The 21,116-nt window shown below is 40.9% G+C and overlaps 1 protein-coding gene across 7 annotated transcripts in view; it reads right to left on the reverse strand.

The window, feature by feature from the left end:
• BAZ2B (bromodomain adjacent to zinc finger domain 2B) overlaps positions 1-21,116 on the reverse strand; it is a 188,031-nt gene that overhangs the window by 110,254 nt on the left and 56,661 nt on the right. For 3 of the 7 annotated variants that reach the window (XM_081187194.1, XM_081187189.1, XM_081187190.1), the window contains exon 1: positions 2,169-2,463. The exons of the other annotated variants lie outside the window; for them this stretch is intronic. The gene's annotated coding sequence lies outside the window, so the exon portion shown is untranslated. Of the gene's footprint in view, positions 1-2,168; positions 2,464-21,116 lie in introns of those variants that run through there. 7 annotated transcript variants of the gene reach the window in all.

The following is a 21,116-nucleotide window of genomic DNA, read 5'->3' on the forward strand; positions in this document are numbered from 1 at the left end:
AGAAATGCTTGTGTTGGTGGAACAATCAGAAGAGCGTGACACAGAATTCCTCCCTTGTGCATTCAAAGCATATCCAGCACCTATTTTAAGCGCATGACCTCCCCAAAATAATCCTGGGATCTGTAGTTTCCTCTTCACAGAGCTACCATTTCCAACACCCTTAACAAACTATAATTCCAGGACTCTTTGGAGAAGTCACGTGCTTTAAATGTGTGTGGAATATGTCTTTAAACGTACAGTGTGGAATAGTCCTAAGACCATGGACATTGCCTGCCCAGGTGCCACAACCCCCTGCCACCCCAACTTTATGGAAAGAAGCAGACAAGACAGAATCATGCCACAACTTTAGCGATTACAGATGCAAGAGGTCTGGCATTGGCATTGGATAACAACCATTGACATCCAGCCCTCCGGCTGGAAGTATGTTATGTTCCTAGCCCCCACCTGGGCATCTAGACAGAAGCTAGACAGAACTCCTCCCAGATACCCTTAATGGGATACCTCTTTAACTTTGGAGGGAAGGTAGAGGCTACAACCTCCCCTCGAACCAAGACTAAGGCTTACCCAGTGCCTAAATCACCAAGAGTTGTGACAATTGCTATGAGGTAGGCAAAACCACCAGCCATAGCCAATTGGTCAGATGCAAAAAATACTGCCCAGCCCTGAATACGGTGACCAACAATGTCCATAGCAAATTCAAACACAGTACAGATTGCCAATAACATGAGGATGGGTGGGAAATCTAAATAGGAACTGCCTGCAGAGGAAGAGGCAAGCAGTCTTATACACCTGCGGAGCAGACCCAAGTGAAGCATGCCGGTTAAGTTGGACCCATCCTACAGGAAGAGCTTCCCTCACAGCCGGACTGCAATTGGCCAAATTGCAGGCAGGCTTGTAGCCAACTTCCTGTCTTGCGTGGAAGGCCGCTTGGCTTCCTGCTGGCCAGGAAATCCCCCACAGGCAATTGTCCCACATTGGATTACACCGGATGCGGCAGCAACACCACTGAACCTCTGAAGATAAGCAGACTTTCTGCAGTGGTGGGAAGAAGACCTATACAGTTGGCTTTCCCATTCCAATAGCAGACCTTTCATATCACCTTAGGATAAGGAGATCTGCTCTATCCTATGGCCACAGCGACCAAAGGTTGCTGGGTTGCTTGACTGATTTTTTAAAAGTTGTTCATTTTAATTTGGCATGCACCCAGTGGCATCAATGGCAAATATTCTTCCATGTAGCACTATGTAATATTTCTCCTATGAACTTGTGTTTGGCTTTGAAATACCGGTAATATATATCAGCTAACATTTGCCCCTCAATGTCCAAGCTTTTGTTGGTTTTGGTTGTGTTTAATTTTTATTTATTTATTTATTTTTGCTATACAAAGGAATGTGTGAATTATGGTTACAAACTGAATGAAAATTAAGCATGTTTAAGTCCTGTTGATGTCAGTAAGAGAATAGCACTATCAATTATCTCTTACTGAAATTAATGTGACGATGCGGCTTAACTTTTGGCTGGATGTATTTGGATATTCAAAAGGCAGTATGACATACAGGTGACCAAAGCGAAGTTGTATATACCTGCCACCCTACTTTTCCAAATGTATGCTGACACAGTACCATGTAAACTACATGGAAATCAGTGTAACAACCACTTACATGCAAAATTAAACCTAATCCCAAAAAAGGATCATGCTTTAGAATTCTAACAGATGCATAAAAAGCATTCCACAGATGAAAATATAACCTACTGCCTAAAAATGCCATGTCTTTTTCAGCTCAAATAACATGGCAAGTATTTTCCATTGACTCTTCCTAACAATATCCGGTATTTCTTTTTTTATATACCTCAAATGCAAGTATCATTAGCACACAAGTTGTGAAAGGCAGGTAGACGGATTTTAAACATTACAACACAAAGACAAATTCAGACATGCTTGTATTAAAATAATTTTTTTCAGCTCCTAAGTAATGCAGAGGTTAAACAATTTCCTTACTTTAAGAAGAAGAAAACAATCAGGAGAAAGCTGCTGTAAAATGAAAGCTTTTAACCCACATCCCATAAACATTTTAAACTGACAATTCCCTGGTTAATTGTTTAAAAAAGAAAAACACTGAGCACTCTTCCCTTCACAGGCGAACAGAGATGTAATAAGAACAGCTTACTGTGGATAGTGGTTTAATCAGGAAGTAGCCATTATCCTTTCGATACAGAACAGTGACAGCACTCCAAAACAACAAGCCGTGATATTTCTTTTTTTCAGTTCAGAGGAATGGAAGAACACATACTATTGTATCCCAGTTTTACTGACCCCAGAGGTCAGCAGATGTCTATTATCAAGAGCTGCAAAGGAAGCATAATCCGAAGGCAAGCATTTACAACGCTCTATTTCTGGAAATACCTAAAATCTCTCTAACACAACCTCTCTCTCCCTGTGTTACTCACAAAACATGGCTGTCTTATTCAGAGATTAGCAATTATTGTAATGAGATACTGCCGGAGAGGGTCAAATAGTACTTCCTGCAGTTTACACATCTTGATTTCCTGGTAAACAAACTGAAAGGCAGGTGGAGCACTTAAGATCACCAGTAAACATCCAAGCTCATGTGACCAAAACCAGCCCAGGTGAAGTATGTGCTTTGCAAAATATAAGGTAGAAATTGTTCTGCCTGAACTGTGGCGACACCCTGCCTGAAACAATTAAAACAAAGCAAAACTACAATCAAATATTTCTCTCTCTGTTTGAAAAATGGATAGAAGCATTCCCCCCTCCCCTTTGCTACAGTAGTAAAATCTTTTAAAATTTAAATAAAGCTTAAATGTGTACCAGGAACAAAAAGGGGGGTGGAGAGAGAGAGAGAGACTGCCAACTTCTCAGAGAACAAGGAAGCTGTATCCATTTTACGACATAAAGATCCACAAATATGTCTTTCTTCAGAAAGCCTTTGTACAAATATAAACACCATGTGAAAGATCATATATGTGGGACATGTATCTTTCTGCAGAAACGGATTCATGAGCACATAGGATGTACAGTGGTACCTCTGGTTACGTACTTAATTAGTTCCAGAGGTCCGTTCTTAACCTGAAACTGTTCTTAACCTGAAGCCCACTTTAGCTAATGGGGCCTCCTGCTGCTGCAGCGCGATTTCTGTTCTCATCCGGAAACAAAGTTCTTAACCCAAGGTAATATTTCTGGGTTAGTGGAGCCTGTAACCTGAAGCGTATGTAACCTGAAGCGTATGTAACCCGAGGTACCACTGTATAATCAAATGAGGTAAACAACCTGAAACGTGATTTAAAATAGAACCAACATGAAAATGAATATATAGAAAAATGTAAAACCATGGAGCTTAAGTGCTTCGAGTCTTCAGTGCCAAGGTAGGGTACTCACCCACATTACAACAAAAGGATTGCAAGTTGCTAATAAACTGTCCCAAATGTAGCACCACAGGTAGAAAGCAAATGCACACGGCAACCCATATCAGAGGTGCCTGTCCACATTATTATAATGTAATAAACCAATCAGTTTCAAGATCATGCAGAGTCAAAGAGTCACAGGTCTCACTGACTGGAACTTTTCAAAAGTGTCACTGGCAGTTGAAAGGGGAGTTGACCAGTATTACAACTAAAAAGTGCATCAGATGAAAAAGTTGTCAGATTTCCCAAGCAAACGCAGAGAACAGTACTAAACGTTAACTTCTGCACTGGATTCATTTAAAAGTGTTTAAGCGGTACTTAAGTCTTACACCGTCTTCAGTATAACCTTTAAGCACAAGCACTAAGCGCCAGATTGCTCTATGGGAAGAGCTGTACAACTGGCATGCATCTTAACCGGCTTAACTGACTTGTGTAATATCATCACCATTGCGTTGTACAATCTTCACCAACATCACTTATCATGGTAGAGACAGGGAAATGCAAACCTTATTGGCGTCACAACATTCTGAGATCACGGTTTTATTATGTGCCTCCCCCCGCCCCCCGCCCCAGGAACGTCCATGGAAAAAACCAGAAAAATAAGAACCCTAAAATTTAAATATGTTATATATTGTTCCATATCTCCTTCAAATATTTCAATAAGTTGAATATTTGAGCAGGGCAGGATTGGTTTATTGAAGTGATAAGTCATACCCAGATTCGACCTACTGAAATCAATATCTGTTGATTTCAATGGACCTACTCTGAGTATGATCAAAGTTGAATATCGCATATGTTGCTTATATGCAAAATATGTTTCTTTGTGTATGTGGGATGTGTGTATTTATTTGTGTTTTACACTGATATCCTACCCTTCCTTCTAAATCAGCCCTGGGTGGTGAACACTTCAGCAATAAGAATACAGTTTAAATAACATAAGGTAAAGGTAAAGGGACCCCTGATCATTAGGTCCAGTCGTGATCGACTCTGGGGTTGCGGCGCTCATCTTGCTTTATTAGCCAAGGGAGCTGGTGTACAGCTTCTGGGTCATGTGGCCAGCATGACTAAGCTGCTTCTGGCGAACCAGAGCAGTACACGGAAACGCCATTTACCTTCCCGCCAGAGCGGTACCTATTTATCTACTTGCACTTTGACGTGCTTTCGAACTGCTAGGTTGGCAGGAGCAGGGACCGAACAACGGGAGCTCACCCCGTCGCGGGGATTCAAACCGCCGACCTTTTGTTCGGCAAGTCCTAGGCTCTGTGGTTTAACCCACAGCGCCACCCGTGTCCCTCTTAAATAACATAGAAAACATCTAAAACTAATAAAATGCAGCAAGAATATACAGAGTTGTAGTAGGAAAAATTACAAATTACAGATGAATGTACTGATAAACATTCATCTTCATCTTGGCCCTCACTGTTGGATGAAGGGAACTCCCAGTGTGGTTTCTATCAACTTCTTTAATGCATAAATCAGATCAGTACATAGGCAAGACACAGGTTACAAGGTGCAGCAGATGCGTAAGAGGTATGATACATGACTAAATGCAAGCTAAGACATCAATGAAGATGTTGAAGAACAGGGCAGACAGAACTCTTAATGTGGCAAGCAGCCAGTCTCCTGGCACTGGGCAAGCAAGTGGTTACTCCTTCAAGTGATTTGGGTCTGAAAGGTTGGTTTGCACCAGCTCTGGGGTCTTTGTGTCCTCAGAGGTGGTGTTGACACTGGTTCACTTTCTGATTTACTTAGTCACATCTCCCAAAGGAGGAGGCTCCTTACTGACAGGAAGGGGTGCCAGGGGTGGACCACAGCAGGAGGTGTTGGGCTTTTCCCCCCAGCCAGAACTCACCAGAACTCAGTTCCTGCACCTCTCAGGTGGGGGCCATTGCCATGATAAGAGAACCAGGGTAAGTTCTGGCACCTCTCTTTAAAGGAGCAATAGCACTGGGGAGGTGTCTAATGCCACAAGGACTGGACACTCTTCTTCCAACCTGTTTGGTTTCCTCCCCTGGATTTTAGCTTTCTACGGCCCCCTCCCTCAGCCACATCAAGGGGTTCCCCAGTCACCTCCCCCATCCCACTAGGATCCTCTCCAGGGTTACCCAGCTCCCACTCCCAGAGGTGCTCCCATTCTTCCTTAGAATCTGACCATCTCTTCCATGGCACCCCCATGGGACTCGTGCCAAAAACTGTCATCATTTGAAAGAAAGCATTTCCAAAGGTGGGGCAAGAACAGCAAGATACCTGTATGTATCTGATAGAGACGGGCAGGGACTCATTATGAATCAGTTCCTCCATAAAACATGACTTGGGAGTACAGAGCATCTCTTTGGAGCTCCTTGTTCCTGGATTCAACCTGTTTTATTATATTTATATATCAGCTGCCCTTCTGAAGCATCCCAGGGTGGACTGTTTTACACACATAGGACTGTTTTACACACAAAAAATAAAATACTTAAAATCACAGAACTGAAAGCAATGACATGGCACAGGGGTTGCCAGTGTGGTGCCCATGGGCACACATGCACCCACAGAAGCTTTCATTGATGAAATCTCCCTGATGATATTAGGCATGAAAGAAACTTTCTCTCATACAATGGTACCTCTGGATACGAACAAGATCCGTTCCGGAGCCCCGTTTGCATCCTGAAGTAAATGTAAGACGTGACTGCAGGTCGCCTTTCGCCGCTTCCACGCATGCGTGTGACGTCACTTTGAGCGTCTGCGCATGCGTGAAGCGGCAAAACCCGTAAGTAACACGCTCCGTTACTTCCGGGTTGCCGCGGAGCACAACTCGAAAATATTCATCCTGAAGCTACTTCAACCCGAGGTATGACTGTACTGTACATTAGTCAACAGAACAGGTTGTGGGGATGTGTGCTTGGTTGTGATTTGTATGCATGCGTGTGAAGCCCCCAATTCACCCAGTTTGTATATGTGCCCACAGGTACAAAAAAAGTCTGTGGCACATGACATAAATATCAGCACAGCTAGAACCCAGAGGAAACGTATATTCCCAAAGCCCGGGCAAACAAATAATAATAATAATCTATAATGGACATGTAAAAATTGAAAGCCAGGGGTGCGGGGGGATTTCAACCACACATCTCCAGGGATGAGGTTCCAAAGCTGAGGGAGGAGCTGCCACAAAGAAGACACTGTTGCAGATGTACAGCTGCCACATTCTTACAATGCTAATTCCTACACCTACCCAGTTCTGTTAGCACAGTAAGGCTGTGATTAAGGTTGGAGGAGAATTTTCACATTTTGAAGTAAACTGATCACACCTTCTGGGCTATTACATGAATCAGAATGAATTATATACATTCAGAGCTCAATACACTGAGATAAATAATAATATATTTAATGATAAGGTATGTATTTAAATAGGTTTTGGGGGGGTAAGGATTTAAGAAACATTTTCAGATTAATAGAACAATGGGGCAGGACAGACTTAGGAAGGAACACATGAAAAATTAAAATGGACTGGACTAGACTTAGACTGATCTGTACACATCAGGACTAATGTTTACTACCGACTTTGCTTCTATTTCCATGGTGAAGAGCCCTTACCTAATGAGTGCTCTTTGTGATGCATAACTGCACAGCCAAATTATTTGCAAAATTATTCACCTCCTATAGGTGTTTTTATTCAAGGGACAATGACGAGTTCATTCTCACAAGAACTCCACCCTCTCCTGGAAGCCACAATGCACCCTCCTGTTTGCCTGCAGTAGATTTACTTATACATTGTTGGGCTAGCAAAGCAAATCAGAAATGTATCCTTCATTGTTAATATGATTCAGTTTCAGAGACTGAAGTTTCGAAGCAACCTATCATAAAGCAGAACCTCGCGTTAAGACTCTACAGTGGCATCAGTCTCCCACCATAATGTGTTAAGAATGCATCCATGTTATTCAGTGCACACCAATGGCTATTTGAGGATACTGCCACAAATTGTGTGGGCTTTTAAGCATGCAATCATTAAACCTAAATAATAATAAAACATCACAATGAAATTTCCGGCCAGAAGAAGGAACAAGCATGAAACAAGGAGGAGGTGGTGTTTATGAGGGAACGCACTTGAGAGGTGCCCTGTGGGCGGGGAGGTAATGCCCATGCTTGATGAAGCAACAGCTAACTCATTTTCAGGGGAAATAACCTGAAAAGCCAGTTTCTATGGAGGTGCTGCTTCCATAGAGACACATCTGTATGCATTTACACCAAAAGCTGTGCACATGACATAGTATGCACCCACTGAGACACAGTACTATCAAATGCTGTAAATATGTAGGCTTAGACACAAGGACTGCTGCACCAGAGCAATGCCGCAAACTCTATTATCATTGTGCTGGCCCTGTGACGTGACCTATGACGATGAATAAGCACAACCAACTCAGGATGTTGTTGGTACAATATACGTCTTTGGCCACAATGACTCACGTAGGCATCATAAGTCATCAAGTCCCTGCAAGCCCAACAAAATATGCTTGTGTTGGCGTTAAAGACACTTGTGCATAGCAGCTTAGTAATCCAAGTCTGGGCAGACATTATAGATTTTTGTATGTGTGCAATAAAGCTGCTATTATTAGGGGTGGGCATGTTCTTCCTCTCCTCCTGCTCACATCAGATTGGCGCAGTTATGAGCCAAGTTATTATTCTTTAATGAAACAAATTAGCTTGTTTTCTAAGCCAATCTGTAGTCACCTCTCCCACACCAGCGCTCCCTGATCCCCATCTGCTAGCCCAACACCAGGTTTCCCAGGAGTAGGAGGCAAAGGTCAGTGATATTTTCCAAGAAGAGGTGCCAAAACTCACCATGAACGCCTCCCCTGTTCTCTTATAATGGCAATGACGGCCAACTGAGAGGTGCTGGAACTGAGTTCCATCAAGTTCTGGCTGAAGAAAAGCCCGGGCAATGGCAAACTTGAGGGTGGGGGGCTGAAGGGCAAAGAGAAGTAACTCTGCCAGGTTATCTTGGAACATGAGGGAGTTGCTGCTGCATTCCTTCTGGGGATCTTTAAAGGTGATATGCAACCTTCCCCAACCTTGTTCTCTACAGATGTCGTTGGGACTACAACTCCCATGGCCAACTCCCTGACCACTGCTCCCTGATGGCTAGGGCTGACGGATGTTGGGAGTCCAAAAAAAACCCCGGAGGGCAGCAGGTTGGGCAAGGCTGCTCTAGAGGCTCCTGTCAGATCACAGGGGTCTCTGAGGCAATTATCCATCTCCTCGTGGAAGCAAGGTTAATGGCAGCAGAATATGACTCTGCATACTCCAAGGAGCTGACAGGCTAAAGTGAGCGCTCATCCAACACTCATCCCACCCGGAAATGGACCATCACTTGGGGGTGATCTCCCATTTCTCAATGGGAAGGTGCCTAGAAGAGGCAGTAGAACATATCTCCATTATGATCTGTTTACTTTTCTGCTGGTCTAGCATCTCAGGTCAGTGGCTCAGTCTCTGCCAGATGGTAGGCCTTGGCATGTGCTGATTAGGCTGACCCTTGACACCAGCCTTGATTTAAAAGTACAGTCTTACCTCGGGTTGAAGTAGCTTTGGGATGAATATTTTCGGGTTGCGCTCCACGGCGACCCGGAAGTAACGGAGCGCGTTACTTCCGGGTTTCGCTGCTCGCGCATGTGCGGACGCTCAATATTACGTCGCGCGCATGCGCGGAAGCGGCAAAACGTGGCCCGCACACACGCAGACGCGTCTTACGTTTACTTCAGGATGCGAACGGAGCTCCGGAATGAATCCCGTTCGTATCCAGAGGTACCACTGTATTTTTATTCTCATATGGAATATTGTTTCAAGCTTCTATACAGACAACTCCCCATTTGTGTGCGTTCAGCACATGCACAACCACTGACACATTTGCCGTTTTCGGTACCAGAAGAGGGTGAGGTAGAACGGGCCAAATGGGGCAGGCTGATGCACATGGTGCCTCAGAATGCAACCCCCATGTAACTAGGGAGTTGCCTGTATTGAATTATGATGATTTATTCCCAAGGAAACAGAGGCAATCCTTTCGGGAATGGTGCAGACAGAAGTACCCAGATGTCGGGGGGGGGGGAATTATTCATGTATGCAACTACAGCAGGTTGGATTTTGCTAGCCCCAAAATGGCGAGTGAGTGAGGTCCCCAATAAGGATTGGCAACTTAAAATGATAGAATATGCAGAACTAGCAGATCTAACAAATAAAATAAGAAAGCAAGAAGATGGAGTATATAAAGAGGAGTGGGAATATTTGTGGAGAATTTGGAAAATAACTGTAAACAAGTGAAAACGCTAGCAGGATTGAGATAAATTCAACAATGTAAATAAAGGGAGAATAAGGGGAGAATTGAATTAAATGGATATATGTATAAGAATATGCAGGAGTGGTGGGAAAATTAAAAGTACCAGGGAAGGGGAAGAAGGGAAGTTGTCGAATGTATTATTATAAGGGATGGCACTAATGGTTGAAAGGTATATTTAAATGTGGAAATTGTAATAAGGAAAGTCATAAGTAAATATTTTTTTAAAAGAATTTTATTTTTCCTGCAATCTATGGAAACTTCTATTAAGCTGGTTGGTGATTAGTACTATTGCTCTGCTTCTGCACTCTGGTATTATGACTAATTGCTACGAACAATTAATTCAATTTTAACTAAATGCTAATTATTTGATATGTTTTATATTGACCTTTAATGTGTTCTCGAGAAGAAGGAACCTGAAAAAATAATAGCAACTTTCAGCTTTAGTGCCACCATGTGGAAGGCACTGTAAATTACTCCAGGTGGTAGCTGTCATGTTATTACTTAGGGTGTTGTTGTTGTTGCTGCTGCTACTACTTTAGTACATTTATATCCTGTTTTCCTTCCATCATGTAATTCAAGGCAGTGTACATGATGCTTCCAGGAAGTCTCCTATTCATGCAGTGACCAGATTCAGACCTACTTAGCTTCAGCAAGCTGCATCATATGCCCTCAGACCATCCCTGGGGCAGCTGGACATTTGTGGCGGCACTGCATTCAACAGTGATCCACTGCATATGAATCCCATATTCTCAGCCACTGCATGAAATCTCAGCCACTGCATGAAGTTAATGCAGCTGCCAAATAGCCAAATCAGCGACTCTTTTGTAACAGGCTACAGAAAATTGGACATTTTGCATTTTCAAAAAATTAGTTTCCCAATAAAAAAGCATTGATTTACCCTACATCACTGTAAGTACTAGAATGCAATATCTGCACCTAAACAATGGGCTCGGAGGTGCCTACACTGAGAGGAGGGGTTGGGTTCCATGACAGAAGAAATGCAGGATATAAATGTAAGAAAATAAGCCTAGTGGTAAAAGGCAGTCCTCAATGGGTTTTGTCCTGTATCCCTATCACAAATCTTCAGAGTTGGATTTGAACTGGGAGCTCAGGGAGCATAAGAAATATGCCACACCATTTCTCAAGTCCAGCTGCCTGTGCTTCTGCCTTCTTTCGCGCTTCAGAATCAAGACATGGCAGGATAAACAATTTAACACACGCTTCTAAAATTCCCACCCCCTACTTTCACTGCTTGCATTATTACTAGACCCAAAAGGAGCATTCAGATTTGTAGTTATAAATGTGGGCATTTATTTTTTTGTTATTTTACTAGATATAAGGAAATTAAATTTCTATATCAGCTTTACACAAAGATGATAGAAAAAGATCATATCGGAATATTTGCTATTATATAGATTAATAAACCTCTGCTTGCTCAGACTGACAGCTTTCAGAAGGCTTCTAGCCTAAATTTGCCCCCACAGTACATAAAAAAGAACTGAATTCACGCTATCTCCCCTGTAATGCTAGTTAATTTGTACTGGATACTGTATATTAAAATATTCATTAATATACAGCTCTTAAAAGCTTTAAGGACGGAAAAGGGGGGGGGAATACTGACTCAGAAGCTTTGTGTTTTTTTCTCCTGTAAAATACATAAAAGACTGTGAAAAGCAGTAAATATATATCTTTTCATTTATCCATCAACAGAAAATAGACACGCAGCCTGTGAGAATACAATATTCATTTTGCTGCAGAAGAACAGACATTGCATAACAATGAGATTTGCTAATGAAATCAACCATCAACCTGGAATACATATGTATTAAACCAAGACCTCAGTGTCATTTTCTTTTTGCATCGTTTGTTCTTTCTCTGATTCCCCCTCCCGCCTTTCAGTATTTTGTCCTCCCTTCAGTTATCACGGCTTCAAATATAGCACTATTGTACGACAATGCGTAAATATTATAAAGCAAAGCTTTTTATTTTAACACTTTTCTCCTGTTAAATGTAGATGCCAACTGCATACGTTCTATCAGCATTGTTAATGTACAATTGAAGGAAAAATCAATGGGTGCTAAGGAGACAAAGGAGGTTTATTTCTCTGGAAAACTGTTGGGAGTATTTCTCATCAAAACTGTTTGCCATTTAGACTGTGTAGATGTACAAACATTAACTCTTAATAACTAAAAGAGTTTCTATACTAGTTTGAATGAGCCTTTTGTGTTCCCTAAAAATTACAAATGGCTATAGTGAGGAACTATAACATGCAATTACATTTTAATTCACTGATACACAACACAAGACTATAACCATCTTATTCAATGTTAGTAAAATAATCCTAAAGATCCCATAATGCATGTAGTCTACAGCCTTTCTGCTGGGTGTATATGTAGCTGTGTATCTGAAAAATTAAAGAGTTCAAAAACGTTATTTTAAAATTATTTGCTTAAATTATTGATAAGCAACATTCTTGCGCAGATGTGAAAACAGCAGCTCTTTAAGAAGTGATTCATTTCAAATGCACAACAATGCATGTTTTAGTTTTACTGAAATATATTGCTAGAGTGCATAAACTGGGTTTAATTAACCTGCACACCTAAGGAAATTATTGGTACATCCTTCTGTTGATGTAATTAATCCTAATTCATGACACCAATAATTTCAGAGATAGCTGTATGGCTACTAACTAAGGGAGTAACTCATCAAGCATTGCTGCTGCTGTAGGACCCTAATTCATACTGACACAGCTTGTGTAGGAGCCAGCACAAACACAGAAATTCATGGAGGAGCACTGGTTGGTAAACTGTAGCTGGGAACTAAAATGTCTCAGGTGTTGGCTGCCTTCATTTTTTCACTAGTCCCAATTCACACTTTAAGGCACTTCCACATTTTAAAAGCCACCCTGGTAGTGATAAACATGGGCTTGGTTGGAACGAATATCCATCTAAACCTTATTATTGTTTACAAGGTACAATTCATCGTATCTGTTATTTATTTTCTGACATTTCTATCCCATCTTTCTTCCATTATGGAACCAGTCCTAAGCCTGCTTTGCTTGAGCAAAGTGGTGCCCTCAGTCCGTACCCTGGGATCTAGTACAACCAATGGATAACACTATTGACTCCACAACGTTTGCATCCTGGCATCTTATTCCTGAACACTTGTTCTGTGGTATTAGCATAACATTACAGTCACTTACAATGGGGTGCAAAAGTTGCTTCCAAGGGCGCAGCCTAACCCACTGTACGCTTGCTTGTGCAGCAAATTTTACGAATTAAGTTACAAGCCTGATATTTCCTATATTACAGAATATTAAACTAGTTCTGTGAACCTATGTGTTTGTTTTCTTGAACAGCAACCCCCCCAAAAACCTGCACGTTAACCCTTAAAACTCCGCCTTTCTTCGGTCTTGGAAGGCAGGAGGAATTTGAGGTGAAATTCAAAAGCAGTCTGTCAGATAGCATATTGGTTGTTCAAAGTTTTGTTTTGTTGAAAAAACGTTTGGTGGAATCCATCCCACTCACAGAAGGGCTCTTGGCCCAGCAGAGGAGGAAAGGCCCCAACAACGCCATCAAATCAACTCCAGAGATTTGGGACAGGTGAAAGGTGGAATGGAGGGCTGAAAGGGGCAGGGAATATGCAAATATTACCTGCAGAAGGGATTTTTTTTTTTTTACACATACTTACCATTCTTTTCGATTACAAGGGAGGATTCAGATTACCATCCTTTGCTGAGTACTCAGTGATTTTTCTTATCTTCAAGTCAATGCCCATGGTAGTGCAACACCAGGAAGGTCTGAATTGTGGTTTTTTTGGAACAGCGCTGCACAGTCTGAGGAAGCACAAATGCTGAAGCTTTCTCAGCTTCCACAGGTCAGCAAACTGCAATATGAGCACACCTCAAAAAAGCACTCACATCAAATTCCTTTAATGCAACCGTGCTTCCTCACACTTCATGCACTCGGAAGTCAATCTTGCATTCCTTAAGGGTCCAAAGTTCTTGCCAAAGTCACAAAGGGCTGGGGGAGTTCAAGGATTTTTAATGTCAGTTTCACTTCTGTCAATTTTTTTTTAAAAAAACTTTGCCCTTCACTCTCAAGCTTGAAGTTCAATGACAGCTGATAAGAGGCTTCCAAACATCTATTGTAAAGGCAAGCCCTCCTAATGCTCATTGAAATGCAACACATTTCAGGAAGAAGAAGAAGAAGAAGAAGAAGAAGAAGAAGAAGAAGAAGAAGAAGAAGAAGAAGAAGAAGAAGAAGAAGAAGGTGACATAAACGAGTAATCTGAGTCACCATTTCCAAATAATTTCCAGGCTTCTATTTTTCTCCCCCAAAGAAACCGGTTCAAACTACATTTACAAAGGAATGGTACACAGATAACAGTTAAATCGAATGGGCTCACATTCTGGAGCAAAAACTACAACCTCAAGAGTTTGAAAGAGAACAGATTTTAATGCAACAACCTTGACCCTGGAAAGCATGGGGTCACTTTCCTTAGTGATGAACTGTGATTGCTTTCTATAATTCTAACAATTGTCAAGTGGGATAAAGTGCAGCCCAGGAGGCTTATAGTTATGAAGGGCTTGCAATTTTAATTTTAACAATTATTTATTGCTCTGCAATATAGGTCAACCGTCCAATTGAACATCCTTTACATGATGTTATATGCTCTTAGGGCCAAATGCAACTCCCATTGGCACCAATACTTCCACCACAGATTAAAGTAAGCAGATGGGCCCTTAGAAAATACAAGAGTGATATCAGTTTAAAAGATTATTATTACCTGAAGAGAAGAAGATTCTAAATTACCTAGTTAGAGAATACTTAAAAATTACATGAACCCGATTTACACAAATGTTTGAGGAATTATTCACGTTTTTGTATAATACATTAATCTTTCACAAAGCTACAGGTTAAAATCTGAATTATGGATCATAGTTCAGTGCTATGAAGTGAGCTCAACATAATTTGAAGATGTTAAGATACAATCCTGAAACAAATTCCCTTTAAATGAATGGGACAACTCGGGAGCAGGTGTTTTGAAGCAAAGAGTAGTCCTGCAGGCAAACTCCTTTTTTAATTTGTTTAGAAAAATCTTTAGAAAATCTTTGTGTTCAGTTGTTCACAAAACCAAATTAGACCCTTTCTGAAAACAATCACAAGACTTCCATGCACAAGTGCATCTGTATATATAGTCTGCATTCATATTTTCCAGATGAAGAAGGCATCATCTTTTGTACACATAAAATAATTCCTAAATGCTTTCCTGAATCAATTATGGCAACTACCATAAAGCAGTAACTCCATTAGGGGGTGTATATACAGGATTAAACATTAGCAGTATTTAGTCTGATATTCTTGGTTTGGCATTTAGTTCTGATCTGGACTAATATAAGCCATTATAGTGTAACACACAGAGGATACCAAAGGATGACTAAAAGTTCTGAATGTGTTCACGGTACCATATTTTTCACCATCCCTGTTAGTCATAGACATTTTTATATTTGTACTCCTATATATTTTCTTTTCTTTTCTCTCCTATCCCACGGGTATTCAGGAGCAATGCTAGCTTTGGGGGATCTTGCCATCTCCTTTGTATATTTTTGTCCCTTTTTATTTTAATCACGAGACCAAGCTAAAGCACATTTCTAGTGCTCCCCCCTCTCCCCCTTCTCATTTAGAAATGCAAGCACACTTAAAAGCTGTCGCTTAAAACATTTAGGTAATAAAGCAGGCTTATGCTTCTTTTATAATGAAACAGCTCAATTTGTCCTGAATTATGATGACTACTATTTGTCTACTTTTAAGGAATAAAAAGCAGGGGACAATTTATTAAAGGAAGAACATAACTCCTGAACACTGGAAGGTCACAGCCTGTGAGTTGAGCTGCTAGCAAAAACATCTCTGATGCTCCAGAGCTGCCATTTTTCTTCCTTGACAAAGACTCCATCTGCCACAGAGCCATTTACAGCCTCAGAGTCAGAATATCAATGATTTCCAACCATTCTGCAAGTCTGCTTTCACCTTGACATCACCTCTGTAACACATCTAAAACAGATGATACATACACATCCCTCTGCAAGCTCCACATCCATGCTTTATGCAGCTGATAGGCATTTAAGCCACTTCCCGATGAACCATTTTATATTCCCTGCCAAATTGGAGAAGTTTAAAACTGGAACAATTTTCTGCTATTACATTTTACCAACGTGCTTTAAGACAAGTTACCGTTACCTAACTTCAAAAAGTGGGGATGGGAATTATTTGAGCCCATCGGCAAATTTAGGGCATGTTTGCACAAAATTTGGAAGAAGCAGGCAAGGGGCTCTGTGTGCTGATCCAGTGTATGCCATACTTAAAGGTACCATGACATTCTGCACAGACTGCACATATCCTTGGGTGATCTGTGCAGCAAACTGGAGAAATAGTGTGCCCATCAGTGAGTGCAGTTCACAAGGAAAAATACAAGAAGCCATGAACAGCATGTGATTGTTCCTCAGTTATATCTTTCCACATGTGTTTATTAAAAGAAAAAAAGGATGGGAGGAAACATTCTTAAATTTTGAAGCTGTTTTGTGGTCTTTCTTGGTGAATGTCTTACTTTAGTTTTTATCTAGATTCTGACAATGGAGGACTACCTTGTTCATTTTTAAGGGACTTCCTAGGTCATTTTGAAGGGTGTTGGCTTTTTAGTGGTTGAAATTTGGCCGTTGCACAGAGAAAATAACCGAGAAATCCCGAATTTCGGTGCAGCTGTGACTGGGCAGTAGTGTGTTCGTTCTACTGCAAAAAGTAGTGGCAAAGACACATCCATGCTCTTCCTAACTCAGGTTTAATTTCATGACAAAAATGTAAACAACGAAAAGCTGCGCTGCCAATTCAAATACAAATAAAACATGTCATTAGAATATCCATGGTGCAAAGCGAGGGTATTGTGGTTGAGAAAGCATGAGTTATTTTAGCCCTGCAAAGTAAACTAGTGTTGTTGGGGGGGGCAGGGGGCACATTATAAGGCACCTCCACTCTTGTTATCCAGTCTCTTGGTGCCGGGGTACTTTGGGAGAAATGCAGTTGGAGGCAGGCTTGTTTGAGGTCTGGGACGAGAGTCTTGTTAGAACAAATTTATAAACACAAACAAAAAAAAGCAGCCAGTCCCTGGCATTGCCCCCCCCCCAGTTGGCTTAGCCCTCTGAGGCCTGGCTGCCCCACCTCCTCTGCATAGGCCTGGTTGGGGGAACTGTTGGTTGTAGCAGCAATGGGGGGGAATGGGGGGGGTTAGTTGCTTTTGCACCCATGGGGAAAATAGGGAGATTCTTAGGAGTATGGTAGGTTGTTGCTGGTGGTATCACCACTTAAATAGCCATAGTTATGGAAAAGGTTTTGCTCAAAAAACCTGAAAAGTGTAGTCTTTATGAAGTATAAGCAATAAATAACCACAACAAATGTTCTTAGAATACACTTCTTGCTTTTTTGCTTATTTATTTTACCAAGAATTGATCCAAGCATGTGCATCTGCACCTTGGCTGCTTTAAATCTTAAATCTCTTTTGAACACCACTTCCCCATCTGAAATACCATACCTGATCTTGCACTCAGTGCATGTATTACCAGCCTAAGACCAAATGACAAAAGACCTACAGGAACATAACTGATTTGCAACTCACAAAACTCAAGTTCTTTCACCGGTTTGGAGTTGGCACCGGTTGAGAACAGGGCTCTTCTACCTTTAATAGCCTGCATGGCACACAGATTATTAATAGGTTATACCTTTTCTAGTATGAAAATATAATTATGGGGAAACTTTCAACTGTTCAAAGTATGTCTATCAGATGTCTTATTACTTTGTTGAGACCTCCGATTTATTTTTGAGCCTCCGCCCCACACGCCAAAAAGAATGCACAGTTGTGTATGGAAATACCCAATGTGTATGCAAATGTGTGTCCTCTTTTGTGAGTGGAACATGCACATACAGTATACTGGGCTCAGAAAACCAAAGCATAAAGCTTCAATCTAAATGTGTTTTGGATTATCATGTAAATGTCTATTAAAATGACAGAAGGCATATGTGCCTTTTATAGTAAATTATATACATTGTATTTCTGATGTTTGGGCAAGCATTTTAGAGTAACAATGTTTGTTGTTGATGATGATAAATCCACAAGAGTATATAGGCTACAATCAAGTTGCTATTTACCTGGAAGCCCCTTTAAACTCAATGTGACTTATTTCTGACCAAATCTGTATAGATTGTGCTGTAAGGCAGCAATCCGATACACACTTATCCAGCAGCAAAAACTGAACCCTGTATATATCTACTCAAAAGTAGACCATTTTAAATTTAATGGGGCCTACTCCTAGTCTCAGCTATGTGTGTGTCTCTTCCAACTCAGTGGGGCTTACTTCTAAGTAGACATGGATAAAGTGTATTGTGCCTATTTCCTAAAAGGGATAAAGGATAGTTTTTCATTGCTTATTGTCAGCCAATGATTAGCATCTGTTGGGTGGAATAAGTAGTTTATAAAGCTTTACTGTACAGATGGCAATGAGAATGATTCAGATGTAAGCAGAATTTTCAGTCGCATCCTTTTATTAAGACAAACTGATTTTATTAGTTAAACAGAAGTAATATGTTTGAATATAACCTTGATAATTCCTTTTAGCTGCTATTGCTTAGGAAATGCCATAACCTTCCAAACAAATTGTTGTTTACAACAAAGTTTGTGTAGCTTGCTTATGCGATAAACATGCTAAATAAATATAGGGAAGGCAGTTTTTAATGTTAATTTGTACAGACAGCAACTGGGTTGTTCTCTCTGCTGTATTTTAGGATGAAACAATCAGTGTTTCAGTTCTTCAAGAAATACATTCTGTTCTTCTGTTTGCAAATAAAGTTGCTGAAACTGCACGCCTAAAGAGGAATCAAGCAAAACATGAACAGACACAAGCCTCAGCACATATGGGGTGGGAAATTTGAATTTGCTGGGTTAACAATCTCAAACGGTGCAATCCTCTGCATGTCCACTCAGGAGTAAGTCCCATTGAGTTCCTTGGGCCTTACTTCCAAGACTGCACTACCAGCCTTTTGTGTTGACACAAAATGAAAATTGTGCTTCACTCGTCTATTGCAAGAAAAGGGAAAAGCTGCCGGTTTTGCATATGTGGGTTGTACAATGTGTTCAGAGTTTGTCAGGAAAGTTGGTAACACTGCCATGCCTAGCTACAGAGAAGAGAAGAGAAGAGAAGAGAAGAGAAGAGAAGAGAAGAGAAGAGAAGAGAAGAGAAGAGAATCTGGCTAAATCTGGCTACAATTTATGCAATGGGGGGGGGGTGATCTTTTTGTGCCTAGTTCATAGACCCACAGAAGCTCATTCATAGACCCCAGGGGCTTCATTGACTACAGGTTTGAACTCCTGTTCAAAGTATGTGTTACCTAGACTTTATATTTTATTTGTTTTGAAATATTTGTATTTTATTCATATAGAATAATGAATATATATACACGCACACACACAAAATGACATGGTCTTTAAAACACAGCAAAGGCACAGCTCAACCCCCATGCCAATCCTATTGGTGGATCACTGTAGAGTGGCAGGGCCATCGCTGCATCTGCAGCCCTGCTCTCATGGCAGCAGCAGAAGGTTGGGGGGAGGGCAAGACAATCAGGACATATGTTGACCCGACTGCCACACCAGTTCTAGGCTGGCGCAGCAATCAGGAATGATGTCGTTGCACGACAGCAGTGAAACCAGCTTGCAATACAGCAGACTCTGAACAGACCTGGAGCCATCCAATGGTTACTGAGGTAGACAGCCCTCCAAAGATGTCTGCCCACCCCACACCCCGTTCAGTAGAAACTTGTGTCATTTCTGCCCGGACAGGAGAGCTAAGTGGAAGGACAAACCTCCATATATTCAAACCCCCTACACCAAGAGTTTGGATTGCTCTGTGATCGATTTGGCAAAGTTTGGCACTTTTTTTTGGTCCCAGTATCTAATTAACAGGAGCAAATGTTTCTCAAATATTTATTTCTTCTTTCTTTCACTCTCACGTAACTGGCTAATGGGAAACATAACAGCATAATCAAACAGTTTATGTTGAAACCTTGTTTGTCATCTGGTGTTTTGCATAAAGCACCTCAGATGAAGTAACCATGTAATATATGAATTCTCAGTTTTTGCACTTCAAAGTTTTGGTGTAAGGAAGGAGGAAGAGAAGGAGATTTGATATTTTAATGACTATACTATGCAAAAATAGTTTCATTCTCCATTGCCAATTTTCTCCTTTGAGCTAATCTGTATTCCTCAGTCACACAATGCAGATTTTGCTTAATCTTTACTGCTGATTTGTCAGCAAATGAGTCTCTGAATTACAAACACCAAGCAGCTCCATATTCATTTGCAGCACTTCAACCTTAATATTTGTCTCTTTTTAATCTACATGTATGTTTTGCAAAACTACATTCTTTAAAAAAATAATCTTGAGATGTGTAATTACTTCTTGCCTTCCATTTTAAACAGTTTTACTTATTGCAAACACTTAAAACGGTGTGCAGAGATCTTATTCTTTTAGGTTTCTCAGTTATAATTATTGTTATTATATAGAAGCAAAGGTTTAATTAAATCTGCAGGTGCTGTGCAAATAGAAAGTGGTGGATTTTTAGTTTTCTTTCTGAACCGTCTGTGGGAAACAAGTAACAGTGTTTCCATAATATTTCAGGATATTAAAGCAAAATTTGTGGTTTCATGCTGGGTCTGAGAACACACTATAACCAGAATAACATGAATCATCACCCTTAAAAGAGGAAAGAGGCCATTATTTGAGGTAGGCTCCCTACCGACTAGTAAGAACAATTCAAAAAGACCTACATTGAGTCAAGATTGCCCTGAAATAATTAAAATTTAAGACTGAAATATCGTTTTGGAAAATACACATTGACTTTCAAATTATTAAAGGAGGAATTATGAAGGGGGGAGAGAAGGATTTGTGCTGGACGGATTTTTTTTATATTGTGTATTTAAAATAAGAGACATATTACTAGCAAGTGAGGAATATGCAGGGCTGTGTTCAACTAACCCTGCGCAACCTAACTTCCACCGTCTTCCCCCGCCACCGAAATATGTTCTGGAGGATCAGGAAAACCCCCAGAACAGCACACAAGGGGAGGAAAGGGGAAATTGTGCTGACAGGCAAGCACAACAATCTTCTTGGGGCAACACTGAATTCCATCCTGAATAATAAAGATGTGTCTTTTAAGATTCTATGAAATAATTCCTTCTTCTGATCCGACGTTACTCTGGGCAGGGTAGATTAATACTATGTGCCACCTGTCCATCTAAGGAAATATCTTTGCGTTCCACACAGGGCAGGAAAAAGATT

This window comes from Podarcis bocagei (genome assembly GCF_964188305.1).
Source record: "Podarcis bocagei genome assembly, chromosome: 1".
Lineage (NCBI taxonomy): Eukaryota > Metazoa > Chordata > Lepidosauria > Squamata > Lacertidae > Podarcis > Podarcis bocagei.